This window comes from Hippopotamus amphibius, chromosome 2, assembly GCF_030028045.1.
Source record: "Hippopotamus amphibius kiboko isolate mHipAmp2 chromosome 2, mHipAmp2.hap2, whole genome shotgun sequence".
Lineage (NCBI taxonomy): Eukaryota > Metazoa > Chordata > Mammalia > Artiodactyla > Hippopotamidae > Hippopotamus > Hippopotamus amphibius.
In genome coordinates, this window is record NC_080187.1 from 229,427,433 (window position 1) to 229,448,296 (window position 20,864).

Below are 20,864 nucleotides of genomic sequence, written 5' to 3' on the forward strand. Positions count from 1 at the left end.
GTTTGGGGGTTTGCATGAGAGTGGCTCTGGGACAGCTGTGAGGTGGCAAAAACAGGAGAATGCAGCAGGGAATGTGAAAAGAGTTTCTGGCTTATATGTTAGTCTCTTTTAAGTTCATCCTGAAATGCAAGTAAAGAATAGCTTTCTTTCCTTTTTTGTGTTTCTTTTTAAAATTTAGTTTTTTAATTTACTTTTTGTTGCCAGACTGTGCTTCTTTATAAGCAATCCAGAAATGACACCATGAGTTGCCCCAGGATCCTTTAGGGTTGCCCAGAGAATAACTATTCAGAATTTGGTATGTATGTACCATGGCTTTCTGCAGACAATGGGAAAAAAAAAAAATAGAGGGATTATAGTTTCTTACCCCATGACCAACTTCTCATATGGGAAACTTCCTTTTTCCCCTCCTTCCCCAGTCACCCAAAGGAAAACAACAACAGTTTTGGAATTTTTGCCAATGATGCTTTTTCATTACGCAAACATCTGTTAAGTACCTGCTATGTGACAAGTAAAAATGAATGGAACATGGACCTAGCTTTTAGGGCTAATACTGAGGAGTGAGGTGGACATATTAACAACTTGTTGAAACACTGCAGTTAGTGCTGCCGTGGGAGGGAGGCAAGGCCCTGTGTGCTTACGGGGCAAGGAAGACCTGGCCCTGCTTGCACAGGCAGGGGAGGCTCTGAGAGAAGCTGAGTCTGGAGGGATACGTGGAGTCCCCAGCAGTCAAAATGGAGGAAAGAATAAGGGCATTTCTGGCCAAAGGAAGAGCAAATGCCAAGATGCAGAGGAGAAAAGAGCATGGCCCCAGGAGAAACCATGACGGTGGATGTGGAGTGTGTGCGTGTAGGGTTGCAACAGGTGCGCTGAGGAGGGTAGGATGCAGGTGGGTGGCATTACAGAAGGCCTTGTATGCCGCACAAAGGAATTAAGACTTGTATCCTGCAAGCAATGGGAAAGGGAGATGCTGAAAAATTACAGCAGGGCAGTGACTTGCTCACCTCTTCATTTTAGAGATGAAGGTCTAGTGGGCATGGCTTAGAAGAAAGACTGAAGGTAGGAGGACAAAATAGCAAGTATTGCAGTCATCTAGAGAAAAACAAAGCACTGGCAGAATAAGAGACTGGCCAGGGTAATGGGAGGAGTTCGATGGAAGAGAGAGTTTCATGGCAGGTGTGAAGGATGAGGAACTTTAAATGAGACATGGGGTAACAAAGGCAGATGGTTCTGACATTATTCTTATATTCCTGCTGTGGGCAACTGGTTTGTGTTCCTCACTAAGTGAAACGGAGAACAGAGAAAGGGGAATAAGCTTTGGATGAGGCACTGTGCATACTTGGGGGAAGGGTGACATTCAAGAACTTCAAGGAGCATCCAGCTGGAATGGCCAATGATGCGGGAGAGAGATCAGGCCAAAACCATGGCCTCCCTGCGACCACCGCCCCCCTCTGCCAGGTAGAGGTAAGAAGTACAGGTATCAGTGCCTACACACGGGGCCATTTATGCCTGTTGGAGCACGTTACAGGCCTCTGTTGTATATATAGGCTCATGTTTAGTTAGTGCTGGCCTGAACATAATTATATCTCCTAAGACACGGACACTTTGCAGACTCAGGGCACACGTCCCATGCTTGTGTTAAGAGCTCTGAACTGGATTAATCTTCTCTCTTGGCCGATCTACACATCCACTTTTTCTTTTCTCTCCAGAAAAAGAAGCCATTAGAATCAGTCAAAAGCAACAAGGTTAATGGCAGGAAGAGAAATATCTGACAGTCTCGTTTTTAGCTTTGAAGAGGGGTTGATTGGCGTTTCCGAGCAATGGGCAGGTGAACCTACTGAGAGTTTTAGACTGGCCAGAGATGGAAGAACCGATCAGAAGGCAGCAGCCCAAATTCCTAGAGATTTTAGTGTCTGAGAGAGATCTCCCTGTGTAGACATAACGATAAGTACCAGCCACTCTCCGATGGATGAGAGAGAGAGGAGGGTGGGAGACAGGATTTAAACAACAACAAAAAGGACCTGTTTGAATCCAGAGTTCATGCCAGCATCTGCCACTAGTTTAAAATTAACCAAGGATTTGTTTCCAAAATCTTTCCAACCATTCATAATTGTGCTTCGCATTTTTCTTAGACTTGATATCATATATATTTAAATTTTCATTTAAAAGCTTCCAGGAACCTCTGGCGCCAAGATACCTGATTTGGAGGTAATCCATGTCTGATCTTCACTGGTTTGTAGGAGGCTGTGGGAATTTTATCCAATCCTCTCCCGCTACTACAATTCTATTTACCAGTGGTTAAAAAGTAGCTCCTCATTTTAAATCTTGAAACAATCCATTTTGTAATTTTTTGATGCTAGTGAGTGGACATCAGGGTCCTTTTCGATAAAAGATTTCTAGGGAGAAACAAGCGAACTCTGTTCATGGAACATCAAGTCAAAACAAAGGCGATCCCGGGGACCGTCTCAGAACATTTCAGTAGAAACGAAATTCTGCACCTTCCAGGCTAATGTGCTGTGGTCCTCAAGGTGGGTTAGGAAGGCTCACCTGGTGACCTCCCTGACGAAAGAGTTATCCTGCATCAGCCCTAGATGTCCAACATTTCTTGCTAGTTTACTTGCTGGAGGGGTGCGGCAAGGCTGGATTAAAAAGTAGCATAGGGAGTTCACTCTGCTGCCCGGGGAGGTTCGCTTTCCAGGCACGGATTCTCAAGGCGAGGCTTCTGAATGGTGTTGCCTGGTCCCTGGAAGGATCCCCCCACCCCCACCCTCCACCTGCGTTTCCTCCGTCGCTTCCCCAAAGCACCTTGTGTCCATCGTGGGGAAGGATGACTCAGAGCTGAGTAATTCAGAGCCGCAGGAGCACTGAGGTTTAGTGGGGAGCACGCTCGCTGGGGGGACTGGGAAACCAAGTACTGGTCCTGGTGTGGCCTCTGACCCCACGTCACTCACTGCCTCTGAGCTTCAAAGTCCTCTAAAAATGACAAGGGCTTACCTGCATCTAACATCTCCTGTTTTAGGAATAAGGATCATTTTGTGCACCATTTCATTTAATCCTCAGATTTCTGCTACGGGGCATGACTCAAATCACCTCCACTTATGCAGACGAGGAAATCGAGGCATGCAGAAGTTAAATACCTTGCCCACAGTTCACGTTGTCAGTAAGGAGAGCTTGGACTCAAGTACTGGCAGACAGACGGCCTGCAGGCTCTAGCCTTACTCCTCATACTACACCACCTCCTCAAGTGAGCTGGGAGGACCAGGGAACGACAAGGGTCCTTTGAGCCCTACTCGTGTGGGGCGGAGGGGAAGAGGGCTCTGCTTCTGGGGTGAGAAGATCCAGGGTTCGGCTCCACCTCGTCCCTCGCCACCACGGAGACTCTTTCAGGGCGTATGTCTTCACTGTTAGGCCCCAGGTAGCCCTGCAGGACTTGGGTGGCTCCTGTGCGCCCCATGAATAGTTATCAGGGCCATTCTTTTCTGAGCACGTGGGTTAAGCGAGATCTGGGTGGTCGTGGCACCTTGGAGACGTGAAGCCTCAGGAATGTTGGCCACAGAGAAAAAGGCTGCAGCAGGAAGCTGCACGCTCCCAGCTGGCTGGCTTGATAGGGAGCAGAGGAAATCAGGAGGGGCCGTGGGGGCTGGCGCTGGGTGGCCAGGGGCCGGGGACCCCCCGACGGGGCAGCAGCAGCGGCCACAGCCCTCCAGGTTCAGGCTCCTCAAGCAGGCTGGGTGCGGGCAAGGGGCCCGAGAGAGGAGGCGGGAGTGAGGGGAGGGAAGGAACAGCCAGCACCGAGGGGACCTGGAACAAAGCGGGAGAGGGACTCTCGTCACACTGGTGTCTGCGGCCCAAGAGAAGGGAAGGGGCCCCAGGGAGCCCCGCAATGGAAGGAGAGGGAAAGAAGTAAGCCGCTCAGCTCGCAAGAGGAGGAAGTGGGAGATGCGCTGCTTCCTGTAGAGGGACCGACGACTGAAGACAAAGCTGGGTGGGGACTCGTCCCCGGGCTGCAGGCGCTGCTGCGACGCGTCCCGCGCGCCGGGCCGGGCGGGCTGCGCCGAGCTCGCCGCGCACAGCAGCTGCAGGCAGCGCCAGAGCCGCGCTCCGCCGGCCTCCGGAGCCCAGGTAAGAGCAAGGCTTCTCGCGCGGCTCCTCGCGAAGGGAGAGCCAGCCTCGCCGGCGGTGTCGAGGGCAGATCTCGGAGGGGAGAGCGGCACGTTGCTCGGGGATGGGGGGAAATGGGCAGGATGGGTGCTGGGAGAAGGGCTTTCGAGAAGGACCCAATCTGGGACCCCTCGGTTTGAAACAAACGATCCTCATGCGTGCTGAGCTTCGGTGACTCATCAGGAAAACACACTAGAGGTTCAGAAGCTGTGCGCCTCGTTGCCTCGGAAGGAGGGCAGCGCCCGGCTGCAATCAATCGGGACTGCGACGCTGTGGGCTGATCGTCGGAGCGCTGCCGTCCTGCTTCGGGGTGTGAGTGGTGTAAAACGTTCATTGCGCTGGCTTGCTTACACATGGCACGGGGGTAGCGTCTATCTTGCAGCAGAAGGACTGTGATGTGGCTTCTTTGTTTGTTTTTTGGGTTAAATCCTTTCGTACTCGGAATTTGCCCACAAAGGCTGGAGCTGCGTATGTGAGAGGCAGTATTTACCATTAAAAACCGGTGTCTTCCTCCTTCGCTCTGTGCAGCCGCTTTCAGGATAACCTCAGAAACAGCTAGCGTTTGCCAGTGGGTCTTATCCTAAAGTTGCATCCTTTCTCGAAAGCGTGTGGTGGGTTTAACTTGTGTAGAATCAGATACCAGGGTCTATAGGGATTTTATGTTTATATAGATTTCATTCGTCTCTAGGTCAAGGTGCCTATTAGCCTCCGTGAGGGACGCCAGGTAAAAGTGCCGCCGGGTTGTTTCCTTACCTGCATACGCTGTGCATGGACGAAGTAGTGAAATCAGAAGGTGATTTTTATTCTTTGATTTCCTTAAGCAGTGGCTCCTCTTATGGAGCGTCTGTGGCCGTGGCTTGTTCGTACTTGTGAATGACACATACAAGGGCAGTAAATAGGTCTAACGGATTAGAAATGAGATTGTGAGATTTCTTTGGCAGGATATGTAGGAGAAAGAGTTTAATATCCTAGCATAGGCGGATTTAAAAAATTAAGCTGTGTCTGCAACAGAAAATGCGGTTGAGCACTAAATGATCATTGATAAAAGGTTTTGTCTTGCATTTTTAGAATGAAAGGAGATACATTTTCAAAGGAGAGAACTGCCTATAATGGAGTAAAAATAATAAGAAGGTCATAGTTAGACACTCATAAATTCTTAGAGTGTAGATTTTAAACACTAAATGTGCCTTGGAGAGTGTATATGCTGCCTCAGGTATCATTGTCCTCAGTTGTGAAGAGCTGTAGTTTTTTTTTTTTTTTAATATCATCTTTATGCAATTGATTTGGCTTCTCAAAATTTGTGGGGTAGCAGCACATTTTCAGAGATAAGAATCTTTAGGTACTAAAGAAATAACGTCTAATTTTCTGAGCTTCCTTGTGAAACTAAACCTGTGTGATGACTAAGAGGCGAAATATCACTGATGTTGAAACCATGGAGCTCCCCCGACAGATCCGTTGAATTTAATCAAACCTGTGGGCAGAAGAAGTCACGCCACGTATTCCGTGGTTCCAGTTCCCGTCTGTCTCCTAGAGTAAAATTTGTAAAGACCGTCTTCCCAGAGAGAAGATCTCGGGTGGATCTTGGATCCAGAATGCCCCTCACGAGCTCTGTGATCAAGCTGCCTGTCACGAAATGAAACGGCAAGTTGGGAGTCTGGGCTGCGTGAATGAGGATGGGCTCACGCCTGGTACTTACTCATCTACAGGCTGGAGTCACTACATAGTGCCAACACCCTGCTTTGTGTGCGGATGTGTAGACAATCAGCCCTACCCTCTGTGTGTTTCACAAAAGAGTAAGAAAATGAAACCTTGGCTCACAGGCACAGGGGAGTCCAGAGGCCCCCTGCTCTCTTTGAGAAAACATCGAACAAGAGATGCCTATTTTCTTCACAGCCCAAAACATTTCGTTAATTGTTAAATTCTAGCTTGAAGCACAACATGAATGAGCAACAGCAAATCAGTACGTATGATGGTAGGAGGTTTAGGGAGAAGATGAAAAGCTCCTATCCTGGAAAATGGGACTGTCTCCTCCTGGCCATAGGGAATAGGAAAAGACATACAGCTTTTGTCCACAGCGCTGGGAGGCTTTTGAGGGAGTCAACCGACACTGAAATTTTAATTGTATGTGTTTTTTTTTTTTCTGCCATATGGCCAATGGCTGAGTGGAAACACGACTCCATTATTTCCTGGTCGGTCCTGGGCCTCATGGTGGGCTCGTAGTGAATGCGTTTGGTTGACTGATTCTTTTAGCCTGCTTCAGAAGGCAGGCTCAACTTTTAAGTATAAAAGCTCTACAGTCAAAGCACAAAGGCTCTTCAAAGACAACCGTGGGTGGCAGAAAACAGCATGGTGGAGCAAAAAGAACTCAGGCTTCGAGAGTCAGGCGGGTCTGCCTTTGAACCCTACCCCTGAGGCTGCCTCTTTCACCTGCTACGTGAACTCACCAACCTTGCTTTCTTCACTGTGAAGAAGGGTTAACACTACATAATCAGGGTATTTGGTGGTGGTTGTTTTGTTTGCTAGCTTGTCGTGCTGTGTTTTATTTGGTTTTGGCTTTTGTGTGCGATTTGTGAGTGCCTGCCTGGTATGTAGTAGGCACTCAGAGGTCATTTTCCCTTCTGCATGGGGAAATGTTAGCATATGTTTGATCTTTGCCACTATCTCACAGGTTCAGGGGACATGTGTTAAAAATTGTAGTAAAATATACATAACATAAAATTTCCAATTTTAACCGTTTTTAAGGGTGGCTTGAAGCATATTGACATTCCTGTGCAGCCCTCAGCACCATCCACCTCCAGAGCTTTTTCATCTTCTCACGCTGAAAATCTGCTCCCCTCAAACAGTAGCTCCCCGTTCCTGCCCCTCCCCAGCCCCTGGCAATCACTATTCTCCTTCTGTCTATGACTCTGGCCACTCCAGTCACCTCATATAAGTGGAATCATACAGTATTTGTCCTTTTGTGACTGGCTTGTTTCACTCACCAAAATGTCTTCAGGGTTCACCCACGTTGGGGCGTATGTTGGAATTTCCTTCCTTTTTTTAGGCTGAATAATATTCCACTGTATGTGTGTACTATATTTTTTATCCATTAATCTGTTGATGGACACTTGGATTGCTTCCATGTTTTAGCTATTGTGAATAGTCCTGCGGGGATCATGGGTGTACAGGTATCTGTCTGAGTCCCTGCTTTCACTTCTCTTTGGGTACCCAGAAGTGTAATTGCCGTATCATATGGTAATTGCATTTACTTTTTTGAAGAATGGCCGTACTGTTCTACATAGCAGCTGCACCATTTTACATTCGCACAGCAGTACACGAGGGTCCACGTTTCTCCACATCCCACCAACATTTGTTATTTCCTGGGGTTTTTTTGTTTGTTGGTTGGTTGGTTTCTGATGGTAACTGTCCTGGTGGGTGAATTGGTATCTCTTTGTGGTTTCAATTTGCATTTCTCTGAGGGTTAGTGATGCTGAATGTCTTTTCATGTGCCTATTGGCGACTTGTATGTCTTCTTTAGAGAAATGTCTATTTAAGGCTTTTACCCATTTCTTCATCAGATTGTTTTGGAGGAGATGTTTTGAAATGGTGGCATCTCTTAACATAGTGTGTCTGAAGGGTTGTGATTATACTATGTGTATTCAGCCTCTTACATACACCAGTGTTATCCTTGCCCAAGCGAAATACTTCTTTCAAAAGTAACTTTTAAACTCAAAAGGAGAAAGAAAATCTGCATAGATCCTGATAATTGATGATATCAAGAACCTGATAGTGAAATTCCAACCCTAATTGTAGACCCGCGATCCTGCTGGTCAGTTGCGGGCCAGGCTGCAACAGAGGAGGCGGAGCTGGCTGTGACTTCAGTGTCTTTCTAGTCTCTACTCATGCAGGAGAAAACATGCCCAAGAGGTAGCAAGTGCAGAAAAACGGAGGAGAAACTACAGTTCTAAATTGTCTCAAACTCTTTAGAATGGAGAGGGTTAACCTTGGAAAGAGGCTATAGTAGTTAAACAGCAACAATAGATTCTGAGAGAAGTTTCTACTAACAAAATATGATTCTAACCTAAATTTCACTTTTGAGAAGAATGAATCCTGTGTTTCATTTCCCACCACAGCTTTCACTCTCCGTTCCAAAACCATGAGCAGGGTATGGACGGGGCTGAGGCGACGTGGGCAGGGAGATTAGGGAGGACTCTGTTGAACAGCAATGATACCTGAGATTTGTAGCGTGGGTGCAGGTGTTGACCTCGAATGGTTGGAAGAGCTCCTGAAAGATTGTATGTTAATGTCTTTGTAGTGCACTCTGGGTGTGTACTAGGAGGTTGGATAATGACCCCAAGCTTTTTAAAATTTGCAAATCTGTTGATTCTACAGTTACTGGGAGGATCCATGCCTGGCTTTACTAGACCCAGGTCGGAGAGGGGAATTACAGAGCTGGGTTAAGACTTTGTCGCAGCCTATGACATCATAGAATGGCAGAGCTAAAAATGACCTGGGAACAGACCTAGCCTGTATCAACTCCTCCATGACGGATAATAAAATAGGCGCAGAATTTGTTGTTACGTTTCCAGAGCTGCGCAGTTGATTCATACCTCACCTTCCAATTCAATTTCTGTTTTGCTTCCCTCCATAGTAGGGCAAATGCATAGAGAAAGTCATACTTCATCACTTTAAAAATTGCTTGGAAGATCATATTATTTTGTTGAAAAAGAAGAGGGTAGTGTTTAAAGTTAATATGCTATGTTTCCATGTTCGAATTTGTTCAAATGTAAAGGTGCCAATGGGGAACTGAGATTCAGATTTTCAGGTAAGATCATTAGAGATAATATGTGGTTCCCTTAAACTCTTATGTTAAAGAAAACGAGTTATATTTAATGGGAGTCAATGTTCAGACAATGTTCAGACTCTCTAGAGGACTTCATTAAACATTAAAAAAGAGGGAGCTCAGTTCTCAAACTCTAGTGATTACATGTTTCTTAGAAGTGAAGATGTAATACAGGATCCCCCCTTTTATCTCTTGGCACTTATGTGTAAACAGTCAAGCTCTTGATGGAAAGACTTAGAAAAACCGGTCACTTGACCCTTCCTCCCTTTCTCTGGCCTTCCCTTCTCTCCCTGCCAGCCTGGTGGTCAGGGTCAGACCTTCCCATGCTCCTCTGCCCCAGGCAGCCAGCAACAGAGCTGAAGGGGAGGGTCTGGAAACTGGGGCGATGCTCTACTGCAGACTCCTCACAACATCAGCAGGGCCATTGCTGTTCTTAGAAAATCCTTTTTTGTTTTTTCTTTTTTCTTTCACTTACTATCCCCTCTGCATTTTCAATGAAAACCATTAAACCCAAGCCCCCACTCCCGTTATTCATTACAGGTGACCTCATCTTTGGTTTTTCAGAGAAGGTATATATTACGGAATTCCTCAACCTCACACTTTACCACCTCACACTTCCTTGTGTCTTCACTCATTTCCTTCACCTCCCTTCCTAGGTCAAATTAGCACAGCCTTTCTTTCAAGCCAGGAGTCAACTGTCTACTGGGACTCTTCGGTCTTTTATTGTCTAAGGGATGATGTTCTGACAATAATTCTACCTCCTTCCTACATATTTGGTTTCTTCTTTTCATTGGCCCTTTCCTCTGCCTGCAACCATGCTTAATTTACACATATAAATTAATTAAAATTTAAACAAACCTGCTGCCAACAAAGCTTCCCCTTGACTTTGGTAACCTCTACTAACTTTGTTTTCTTCCTACCTCTAGGAGAAGAAAAAATAGTTTTCCCTCCACCTTCCTCAGTTCTGGGAAGCCTGTAACAGAAGACAGATTGATAAGAGGAAAACAAACAGACATTTATTAACTTGTATACCTCATGTATACATGGGAGATACCAGGGAAAAATGAGTAGCTCTGAGAAGTGGTTTGGAACTCGGGCTTAAATACCATCTTGGGCTAAAGATGAAACTGAGAAGGAGGCGTGGAGGAGGCCAGTTATGGGGCAGTGACCAGGAAAAGTGTGGTAAATAAGAGTGAGATTTGACATACATATTGACGTTGGTGCCACTTCATTGACTTGAGAGTCTCTAGCAAGTTAGTTATCCTTCTTTTCCTGGAACAGGGAGGGAGGCACCCTTACAAATGGAGATTTCCTTTATAAATGTAAATTTCCCTTACAAAAAGTAACTTCTAGTCTGTTTTCATAATTTCTTCTGTGTCTTCTGTTTCCCAAAATAATCTGCTGAAAATAATCCTTATGCCAAAGGGGCATGTTTTGGAGTGGCATATTCTGCCTCCCTTCATCCTCTCTGAGGGCTCCCAACTTTTCCATGAACTCCAAGTTCTGCTCCCCATATATGACTGTTCTCAAGATTTGATTCTTCTGCCACTTAATTTCTCCCTCTTCCTTTATCAAATCCTCTGCTAGGATTTCTGTCATTGTCACTGGGGGATCCAAATCTGATTCTCCATCCTGATCTCTCACCTCCTCCAGACTTGCACGTTGAGCACCCTGCGAACTTACCAGAGCATGCAACCCACTGAAACTGAGACTCCAAGCCACTGTTTGCCATGGCCTTTCCCCACTCAAAACCAGCTCCTCGCCTGATTCCATGGCTGCTAATGACACCCCATTCGCTCAATCCCTCAATTAGGACAACCGAATTTCATTATTTTCCTCACCAAACAATCAAGTTGGAGTCAGTTGCTCAGACCTTTGCGTTGTCATTGGAAACATATCTTGACGCCATCTACACCTTCCCATGTTGACAGCCAGCGTCTTAGTTCTGGTTCTCCTGACCTCCAGCTGGGCTGATTTGCTGTGTTCTTGCCTTTCCCTAGAACTTTCTTGCTTCTCCTTCCACACTTCACCCCTGTAGTTTTGCTTCTCTGACTAGCCAAATTCCATTCATCCTACAAGGCTCAGTTCAAATACGGTCTCTTCCATGAAATCTTCCTTGGTTTCTTCCTTTCCCAATAAAAAACAATCTTTACCTCCCCTGAAGTCTTTTGTTCTTTCATCACAGCAATTAGTGCATTCGAGCTTCCTACTGTGTATAATGGCAGTCTGCTTGTTCTTCCTTTTGCAAGCTCTTGGAGGCCAGCAGCCACACCCAGTTTCATCTTTGTCTTCCTTATAGCGCACAAATACAGCTTGGGTTTTTGTTTGTTTTTAATTTCAGTTTTATTGACGTGTAATTGGCAAATGGAATTATAAGATATTGTAAGCATTCATCACGGTGACTGGATATACGCATGTGCTGTGAAAGGGTTCCTCCCACCTGATTAATTAACACCTTCATCGCCTCACATGTATTTGTGGGTTTTTTGGTTTTGTTTTTGGTGAGGACATTTGGGTTCACAAGTGCAGTTTGTTTACCATTCGTTTAATGAACTTCCTTGAATCACTTTTTTTTTTTTATGCAGAGTGGGCTAGATATTCTAGGAGCTCATAAACTTCTGGGGAAACAGACAAATACTGACCAAATTACAATGCAGTTAGTCAGTCCGTCCACAAGTCTTAGCTGAATGTCTGCAGTGTAGCATGTGTCCCTCAAGGGGCCAGGGACACTTCGACGAACAAAACAGGCCAGTTCTTTGTTTTCTTGGAAATTACATTCTATTGGGAGAGACCCAGTAAACACATAAACTGGTGGTTTTTTACAGTCTGGCTGCACATTAGAAATCACTGAGAGGTACTTTGAAAAAATACCTATGGCCCAGCCTCAACCCAGACTAATTAGATCAGAATCAGCCAGGATTGGACCTCACTGACAGAAACAAATTATGATACAAGAAAATATCAGGTAGTGATAAGTGCAGACGTGGATTAAAGTAGAAACACACTGAATAATAGAGAGTGTGTGTATGATGGTGTGGCCATGGGGACTTTCCTTTTGTTAGGTAACCCCTGAAGCCCTCTCTGAGATGACATTGGAATTGAGACCTATCTTATGGGAAGGAGTCAGCCATGTGAGGAGCTGCGGGGAGAGAGTTCCCAAGCAGGGGGTACAGGTATCTTTCTGAAATAAGGGTGAGGTGAACTTCTAGAGGAAGTGTGGTGCTTTTCACACACCTGCAAGAATCTGTAGAATGTCTTTCCTCTACAGAAAGCAGCTTTTCAGCTGAACTAGGCAGACTGCAAATGCAGAACCCTCCGCTGCTCTGTTGAGCACTTGGTCTGGGTGGGATTTTAGATCAAAGTGATTCACACAGTCAGGAAGACTACTTCATTTACTTATATTTTTCTGCACTGCAGTCAGCACAACAGGGCTTGTTGTCAGAATTAAACACCAATCTTTTTATTTAAAATAAACTTAGGTACTTGGTATTCTCTCTTAGATGAATAAAGTGGAGAAAACAGTGACTTCTGCTCTTAATTCTACTTGGGGGAACGAGGGAAAAACCTCACAAAGGAGTCATTCAGACCACACAGCACCAGGCACTCACTCATGTTTGGATGAGTGAAGATCGGTGTGTTTCAAGAATCAAGTTGAGAATTAGCATTTGTTGAGCATTCTGTTTGGTCTGCTGTGTGCTGAATACTTTATATATGTTACTGCTTTCCATTAGCTTTTTTTAAAATTAAAATATAGTTGATTTGCTATGTTGTGTTAGTTTTTGGTGTGCAGTAAAGTGATTCAGAGATATACATATGTATACCTAGGTATGTGTATATATGTATGTGTGCGTATATACATATATATGTATATATATACACTTTTTCATATTCTTTTCCATTATGGTTTATTATAAGATATTGGATATAGTTCCCTGTGCTATACAGTAGGACCTTGTTGTGTATCTATTTTATATACAGTCGTGTGTATCTATTAATCTCACACTCCTAACTTCTCCCTCCCCCACCCCATCCCCCTTTGGTAGCCATGAATTTGTTTTCCATGTCTCCATTAGCTTTTAAAATAATCCTATGAGATGAGAACAGTATTTTCCCACCAGGATACTTTTGCTGCTGGTAAAAGAATACCCTACCAAAATGGACATTTATTCAAGACCTCCCGAAAGGAGGGTGACTCCAGAGTTATTTATAGCTGGACAGTGTTCTCAGCAACCTTTATTCTTTCTCTCCTCCTATCCTGACATCCTGAGCAGGTTGGTTTACCCTTTAAGGCCAGCTGCCGTCACTGTGCCGACATGGCTTCTACTACAATTTCAGAGTTTCAGGCCGATTTCCATATCTAGAGGCACAGTGAGGTGGCTTATTTCTTCTCATGCACCTCTTTTGAAGGTTACAGAAAAGCTGCCCCCAGCAGAATTCGCCTTCACAACTCACATGCCTCCCGTATCAGTAGCGAGGCACACAGAACTGCTGAGATTGGCTAATTTAACATCCTTGTGGGGCCCTGGCGTAACCCCGCCTCTCTGAAGAACATGGTCACCAGACACCAGACAAAAGGTCTGACTCTATCAGCCGGGAAGGAGAGGCGAGTGGTTGTAGGGTGGGCAGTCAGCAGAGTCGACCACTATTATTATTTCCATCCTATACATGAAGATATCAAGGCTCCAAAAGGTTAAAAAATTTTCAAAAGAACACAACTTTGAGTTGAGCAGTGTTTCCATGCATTCTCCTTTCAGAAAAACAAACACACACATATACACACAAATGAAAAACTTGTTTTTGTTGGCGGTGATGATCTAAGTAGACTGGAGAAAGAGTCCTGGAAGAAAATACAAAATGGCTCCTGCGAGACTAAGCAAAGGATCACCTTCTAAACAAATGATTCCAGGAGAAATTACATCAGGTCCTAGTGAGCAATAAGAATGGCATTTAATTTAGACAACTAGCCCTGCATTTCTGCATTGTAAATATATATATATAATTAAATTGAGTCTTCCTGACTGTCATTTAAATCAATGTGATCTAAATAAAATCCACCCTAGGCCAAGAAATGAGCAAGAGAGGCCACGGGTTCTGTGCGTGATGTCTGTCAGACTTAAATGAAAACCCTGTTTTCTCTAGAGACATATGCATTTTGTTGATTACCACATAGGTAAGAGAAGAGAGCATAATCTCTGAAATTTCTGATTATGAGTTATTTTGAAAACAGGTTTTCACTTTCCAACTGCAGAGGCAACACGCAGTTCGATTACTGTTGCATTTTCTTCCTGGTTCCTGCTTTCCATTCTGATGTTCCATTTCAGAGGCTAGGTTTGTGAGGCAGCAGCGGTGAAAGAGGGACGTTGCCATGGAGCTGCCGTCATTACAGTGTTTTGACTGCTTGCCTGCAGGTGTATTTCTGTGCATTCCCATCCTAACGGATTAAGTGTTAATGGTAGGAATACCTTCTCTGTAATAAATGATTGAGTGCTTCCTACTCCTATATTTGCATTTTTAAACAGGAAAGTAAAAGTTAATTTCTAGACTTTGCCAACAGAGCTGTGATTAAGAAGGGTATTCATCTGATCTGCACAGAACCATGTGAAAAAATTTACACAGGAAAAGAAAATTAACTGTCATTTTAGAGTCTTTCCTTGGAGAATTGAATTGGTCCTTGGCCATTTTTTTTAAACTTCGTGAATGATGCTTGTGTTTAGAGAACATTACTGTACATAGGCATTAAAGTAATTTCACTGTTTTATTATCATTTTTTCCTTTAGGGGAAAAAACCTTAATATCAAATAGTGGCAAGATTTTCTTTTAATTAAACTTTTAAATAAAAATTCAAGTTAAAAAAGTGAAAATTTCTAGGCAAAAAGAAAATTGATTTTTTTGTTATGTCTTAATCCTAAAATACTATAGTATCATATAAAAATAATATTCTTAATACACAGGAGAGGAGTAGTTAAAGTAGTTAGAGAACATAAAGTAGTAGTTAAAGAACATTGATTTGGAATCAGAATGTCTTGGACAAGTTGCTTAAACTATCTATGCCTCTGTTTCCTAATCTATAAATTGGGATATAATGACAATACCTACTTCACAAAATTGTCAGGAGGAAATTATATAATGTATGTAAAGTGTTTAACACAGTGCCTGACATTTAGTCATTAACTATTCGGAATTGTAGCTATTATTAGTATAATTATTATTGCTACCAGAAAGATGGAGTAGAGTATCTTTAATTCTTGCCATGGGGTTCTTAGCGAGTTTTAACAGAATTATGGCCCAACATGAACCACAGGTGCTCAGAACTTGGAGCAAGGAATCACCTATGCCTACTTCCCCAGCATGGTCAGATATCAGTATTTTGACTTAGTTAAGGAACAGTCTCAGGCTTGCATTGTTTGTTCACCAATGCATGTGCTTAGGCATAAATATTTCTGGTTTTCCTTACCAACTAATGATAGGCTTACACGTCCCTGTCTGCTTTAGTTCGATGTAGCTATGTGTCTTGCATTGGCCAGTGAAATATGAGCAGAAGTGATGTTTGTCACCTCTAGGAAGACGCTTATAAAAACCAGGATGTGAGCTCATTCCTTGGCAACTGACAGTGGTGGAAGCACAGAAACAGTGACTGAGCTCTTAAGCCTAGGTCTTAAAATAAAGACAACTCAGAGTTGGTCTCTCCACTGACCTGCGATGGACACTCAGTGAGAGTGAGAAATGAGCTGTTCTGTCTTAAAAGATTTGGGGATTGTTTGTTACCACAGTATAACCTAGCCTATCCTGACTGATGCACTCTGGTTATCCCTTCAAACTCTAGAGAGAAAAATATTATTGGTAGCAGTACATAAGATATGTAGCAATTTGGAGATAGTCATTTTTAATGACTGCTGTGTGCGTGTGTGTCTGCTTGTCATATGTTGTACCATAAGTAAGCATCAGGATACTTAGCATTTTAATTTAAAGAGATTTATATAAAATTTTTCATTTAAATGGAATTTAAATGAAATAATTTAAATATTTCATTTAAAATGGGGTTTATTTCCATTTCATACAGAGGAAAATCACTGTACTAAAATTACCAACACCTATTTTTCCTGGAGACAATCACCCATGATGCCCAAGTCAGGACTCTGAATTCTAGGCCTGATGTGATCATTGAGGCAGGGTCTCTCTCACTGAAAGTTCACCCAGAATGGTGCCTTGTGACGCAAAGGATCTTCTGAGAGAAGATAAGGGACTAAGCCATGCCCATGGCTTTTGTGTCCAATAAGAAAATAGTCTTCCCTAAGCCCTGTTGCAATGTTCAGTTATAAACAATGGTGCTTAGTACATAGAGGGTCTTAAATAGTATGTATTGATAAATGGATAGAAGTAGTCCAGTTCTTCCAAATGTCTGGACTCTTTCACGTTTGCTTTTTAAAAATAAGTCTCTTTATTTTAGACCTTGGTTTAAAAACATCTCAGCATTAAGATTTACATTTATCCTAGAATAAATTTGTATTGTTATGATCAGACAATGTTAAGGAAAAGAAAATGCATTTTGAATTAAAAAAAAGACATTTATTCTTTTAAAACACTCTGCATGTGATTGCTCATGTACACACAGATGTAGGCTATTTTATTTGATATTTTATACTGCTGATTTTATTTCACCTGATTATTTCATTTGGGTCTCTAAAACTACATTATGAAATACCTTAATTATTTAAATTAGGAACAGATTAATTATCTCCAGTGTACAAACTCAAATTAATTTCATTATTAACCTGAGTTTTAAATTGATTAATCTTGGAGAGTTTAAGGAACCAAGTGGGGTTTTTTCATCCTTAAGGAGAAGGGCATATTGATTTGATGGATCTCTCTCCATCACACCAGTTGTGCTATGAGGAGCAAGAAATTTGCAAGAAAACTTTGGATAGATTTTATAAGCCAGCCAGAAACCTGTGTGTCTGGGGCTTCTGGGGGAATAATCTGTGAGTCATTTTGAAAAACAAACACACTCATAATCACAGCGCATGTTGTTACCATGGTAATTCGGCCTGTGGAGTTGGGTTGCTTATGTTCCTGTAAAGGGAAGAGGGGGAGAGAAACTGAGAATTCAGAGCCTCGACTATCAGCTTCAATTTGACTATTTCAAGAGAGAGTGTCAGGGTTTCTCGTGAACATACTGGCACAGTCATCCTGAGAGGGAAGTGAAGAAACTCTGGCATCCTCTCTTTGTTATTGAATATCAGCTAGCCATATTAGTGTTGGATGTTGTGATTCACAGGGGAGAAAAGGACCATTTGGCATTCTCTTGGGAAGAAGGGGGGAAAATAGGTCCTTTATCTGCTGTATAATTACATATAAGCCTCTAAGGTCTACCTGGGAAGTGTCTGGTGTGCAGGTGCACAGGGCTTTAATAAGCTCTAAAAGGTGCCAGATGCCACTGGCATAATATTATCACAGATTTAAAGGATCCTCAGTGCGTTATTCTAATACAGTTAGAGACGGGTTTTAGTGAGGCCATTGTTTCAGATCTGATCCCCAAGCAGGCCAGGTCTCTTTTCTCTATTTTATGGAGTAGATATGACTCCTTTATCTTGGACAGCCATCTTATAATACAGGCCCCTGGGTCACAGAGGAGACCAAGGAAGTTATGTGAGCTCTGACAAATCTGTCACCACTCCAGGGGAAAGTAAAATCAACATACACACTTTTCTGATGGACAGTCAACAAAGTGGAATTACTGAGGAGTGATTCATTATGATTCTATATGGAGAACAAACAACACCCTTAAATTAAAGGTATGAGTTAGTGCACATACAAAACTGGTTTTTAAGAATGTTTTAAAACTTACTTTAAGAAGCCTAGGTATCCTCGTAAATGGATAAGTATAAAATACATTGACTAGAGGTTTTTTAGAATATTCCTCATGCAGATTTTATTTCTACAACTTTTCCTTATTAAAACTGTTTTTCAACTTGGTGTACCCCCCAAAAAAATAATTTAAAAAAATTAAATTAAATTAAAAAAAATAAAATAAAACTGTTTTTCAAAAGGCTTGAAATAAAGTGCCATGGCGTATGATTAAAGGGTCATGCAAATGAAAGGAGTTTGTACGTGATTTTTGCCTGGCATAGAGTGTAATAATTATTTCTCAAAACTGTAGATTTCATTTTTCCCCTCCTATGTGGGAAGAAGGCACATATTACCCAAACTTCATTCTATGCTGTCTTAATTTTTTTAAGATTAGTAAACAATGCTTAACCATTTTTCTTGATGATGAAATTAATTCACAGTAATCATTGAAAATTTGGAAAATACTTAAAGTGTAAAAAAAATTGACTGACCCCTTCCACTAATTAAGTTGATAGTTGAACTACATATAACAGAGACCTGATTTCACAGCGGCAGACAGAAGTTAGAAGTTATTTCTCTTTCGCATGACAATCCAGAGGTGTGTGGTCCAGGGCTGGTAAGGAAACTCTCCTCCACAAGGTCACACAGGGACCCAGGCTCCTTCTATCGTACTGTCACATCATTCCTTGCATGTTTTCCTTGCTTTATGGTCTAAAGTGTCTCCTCACCGTAAAGACCTCACTATAGCCAGTAGGAAGGGAGAGAGTTGGAAAGGGGAGGGCCTGACCCAGAAGTTGCACTGATCACTTTTGCAGCCATCCCCTTGAACTTTGTTGCATGGCCACACACCTTTTCCCAGCATTATTCTTGACATGTCTGTGCTTAGCTTAGAATTCCATCACAAGCGTGGAAGAAGAAGGAAGCAGATATTGGAGCATATCTAGCAATTTCTGGTACTTCCATTTTCTGTACAAAAAGGACTCTGTTAACATTTTGATGTATCTTCCAAACTTTTTTCTAGAAAGATATATATCAGAAAGATATTATATGTGATGTATTAGAAGATTATTACATATGAAAAATCCTAAAGAAAATGTATTAGAAAAAATCATATATAATAGGTAGATATTAGAAAATTAGCTGAGGTCAAACTGTAAGTATAATTTTGCATTCTCTTTTCACATAACTTTATTTCATGTGTATTTTTCCTCACCATTTAAATCTTTTCTATTTATTGTTTCCAAGTTCCATCGTGGTGGAGTTTTTCTGTTTTACCTAATAGGTTGTGTTATTAATATTTAGACTATTTCTAACATCTTGGTGATGCTTCTTTGTCTATATTTTGCATTTTTTGGATCAAGTCAAGGAATGACATCAGTAAGACAATGGGTGAGAACATATCTGAGCTCTTGATAAATGTTGCCCAACTCTTTCCAGAGGGACTGCGGCAATTCACGCTCTCCCAATAGTGTGTGAACATGCAGGACCCACAGCTCCCTTCAAGGCTGGTTTTGCAAGTCCCACGAATCACTCTTATCCCTAGGGTTTATTCTCTGAAAATAGGTTGTTTTCTGCCCTTGGCTTGTTTTTGTTTCCTTTGCTGTCATTAATCATGAGATAATGGTTTTCTAATAATGTTGGCTCATTTAAAACCATGTGGTCCCTTATAGTCATCTGGGAATAGAATCAGTTGGGCTGAGGTTTTAGCACACACGCCAGTCTTAAGCGATGGGAGATCTCCGGAGACAGGGATGCTCATTTGGTCTTAGGACCCGACGTGAATTTGTTTCCCACCCTCGGTCATAATGCTCCAGCCGCCACGTACCTCTTAGTTCTGAGACGTAACAAAATAGGAATGGTACAGCATTCCCCGAGGCTTAGGCGGTTCCTTTTGAGCTGGCTGCTGGATATCTTTTCAGAAATAAAGATAGGAACTTTCTCAGATATGAACCGCACTCGCACTTGGCAGAATCAGGCCAACTCTGCTCAGATCCGCAGAGGTCATTAGTGGCTAGGGGTATAGGTGTTTCCACTTCTAAACAGCCTTCAGTTTTGGATGCTAAAGATGTTTTTTAACCATTAACTTGTCCAGTCTGCCCTCTTAAAGGGTTAGATACCCACGAATGGAGCCCCCCCCCCACCCCTCCCCATCCCTAACACGTGGAGCAAGAGTGTATCTGCCACTTTGGTCCTGCTGGGAGCTAATCAAGTTGGGTCAGGAGGAAAGCTTGTACTTATTCATCTCATTGGTACACAGCCTCTGTCACCAAGAACTCTGCTTGCCTTCGTGTTTTCATGTTTTCTTGCAGGCTAGGGAAGTTCACAAAGAAAGGGACTCCTATTTTCACAAATGTGTTTTTTCAAAGAAAAAGAGTTAACAAAATGTTTGCTTCTTGGCTTAGAAATGTAAACCTGCGGGCCCCTCTGCCCTTCAAGCTATTCCGCCATCACCACCAAATCCTATTTACAGAAACATTTATTTGCTTGTTCAGATTTATGTATCATGTTATTTCTCCTTTAAAAAAAAAAAAACAATACATTCTCCTCTCTGCTTTCTCAACAGCCAGATCTGCCAGGGAGCCTCAGGCTTTGGGAATTGAAAAGGTAAGAATTCTGAAATGTTTTCTTCTAGGATATTAAATCAGAACTTCACGAGATAAAAAAAAAAAAACCTTAAGCCTTTAGATGAAAGTATTTAACACGTGATGTTGATCAAAAAGAAACATTCATGGTCTTTACCAATGTTGACGTGACTTCAGGATTTAAAGGAAAAAAACGGCTCTCCTTAATGATAGTTAAAAGTCAGATTTCTCACTCAGATGTCCCCCATTTTCTGCTAAAACCCTGAGTGTGGAGAGCCTTTGAGGTCACTGCCTTAACAAAATGTATCTCTGTGTCACCAAACATGATTAATTGGTGGCAGCCATTGAGGACAGTGAAAGACGGATGTCAGAGTAGATTAGGCCAGAGAAGGGTAAACCCTGTTCCTAACACATGGGTTGTAGACATGATAAGTGCTTTTCTAGCAGCGACAACA

At 42.7% G+C, this 20,864-nt stretch overlaps 1 protein-coding gene across 2 annotated transcripts in view; it reads left to right on the forward strand.

Annotated features, from left to right (window-relative positions):
• Positions 1-3,791: 3,791 nt before the first annotated feature.
• The window catches only part of GNG2 (G protein subunit gamma 2), a 116,290-nt gene continuing 99,217 nt past the window's right edge, over positions 3,792-20,864 (forward strand). Inside the window, exons 1-2 of one of the 2 annotated variants that reach the window (XM_057723866.1) lie at positions 3,792-4,119; positions 20,391-20,431. The gene's annotated coding sequence lies outside the window, so the exon portion shown is untranslated. Of the gene's footprint in view, positions 4,120-4,399; positions 4,471-20,390; positions 20,432-20,864 lie in introns of those variants that run through there. The other variant, XM_057723867.1, reaches the window with a different exon arrangement.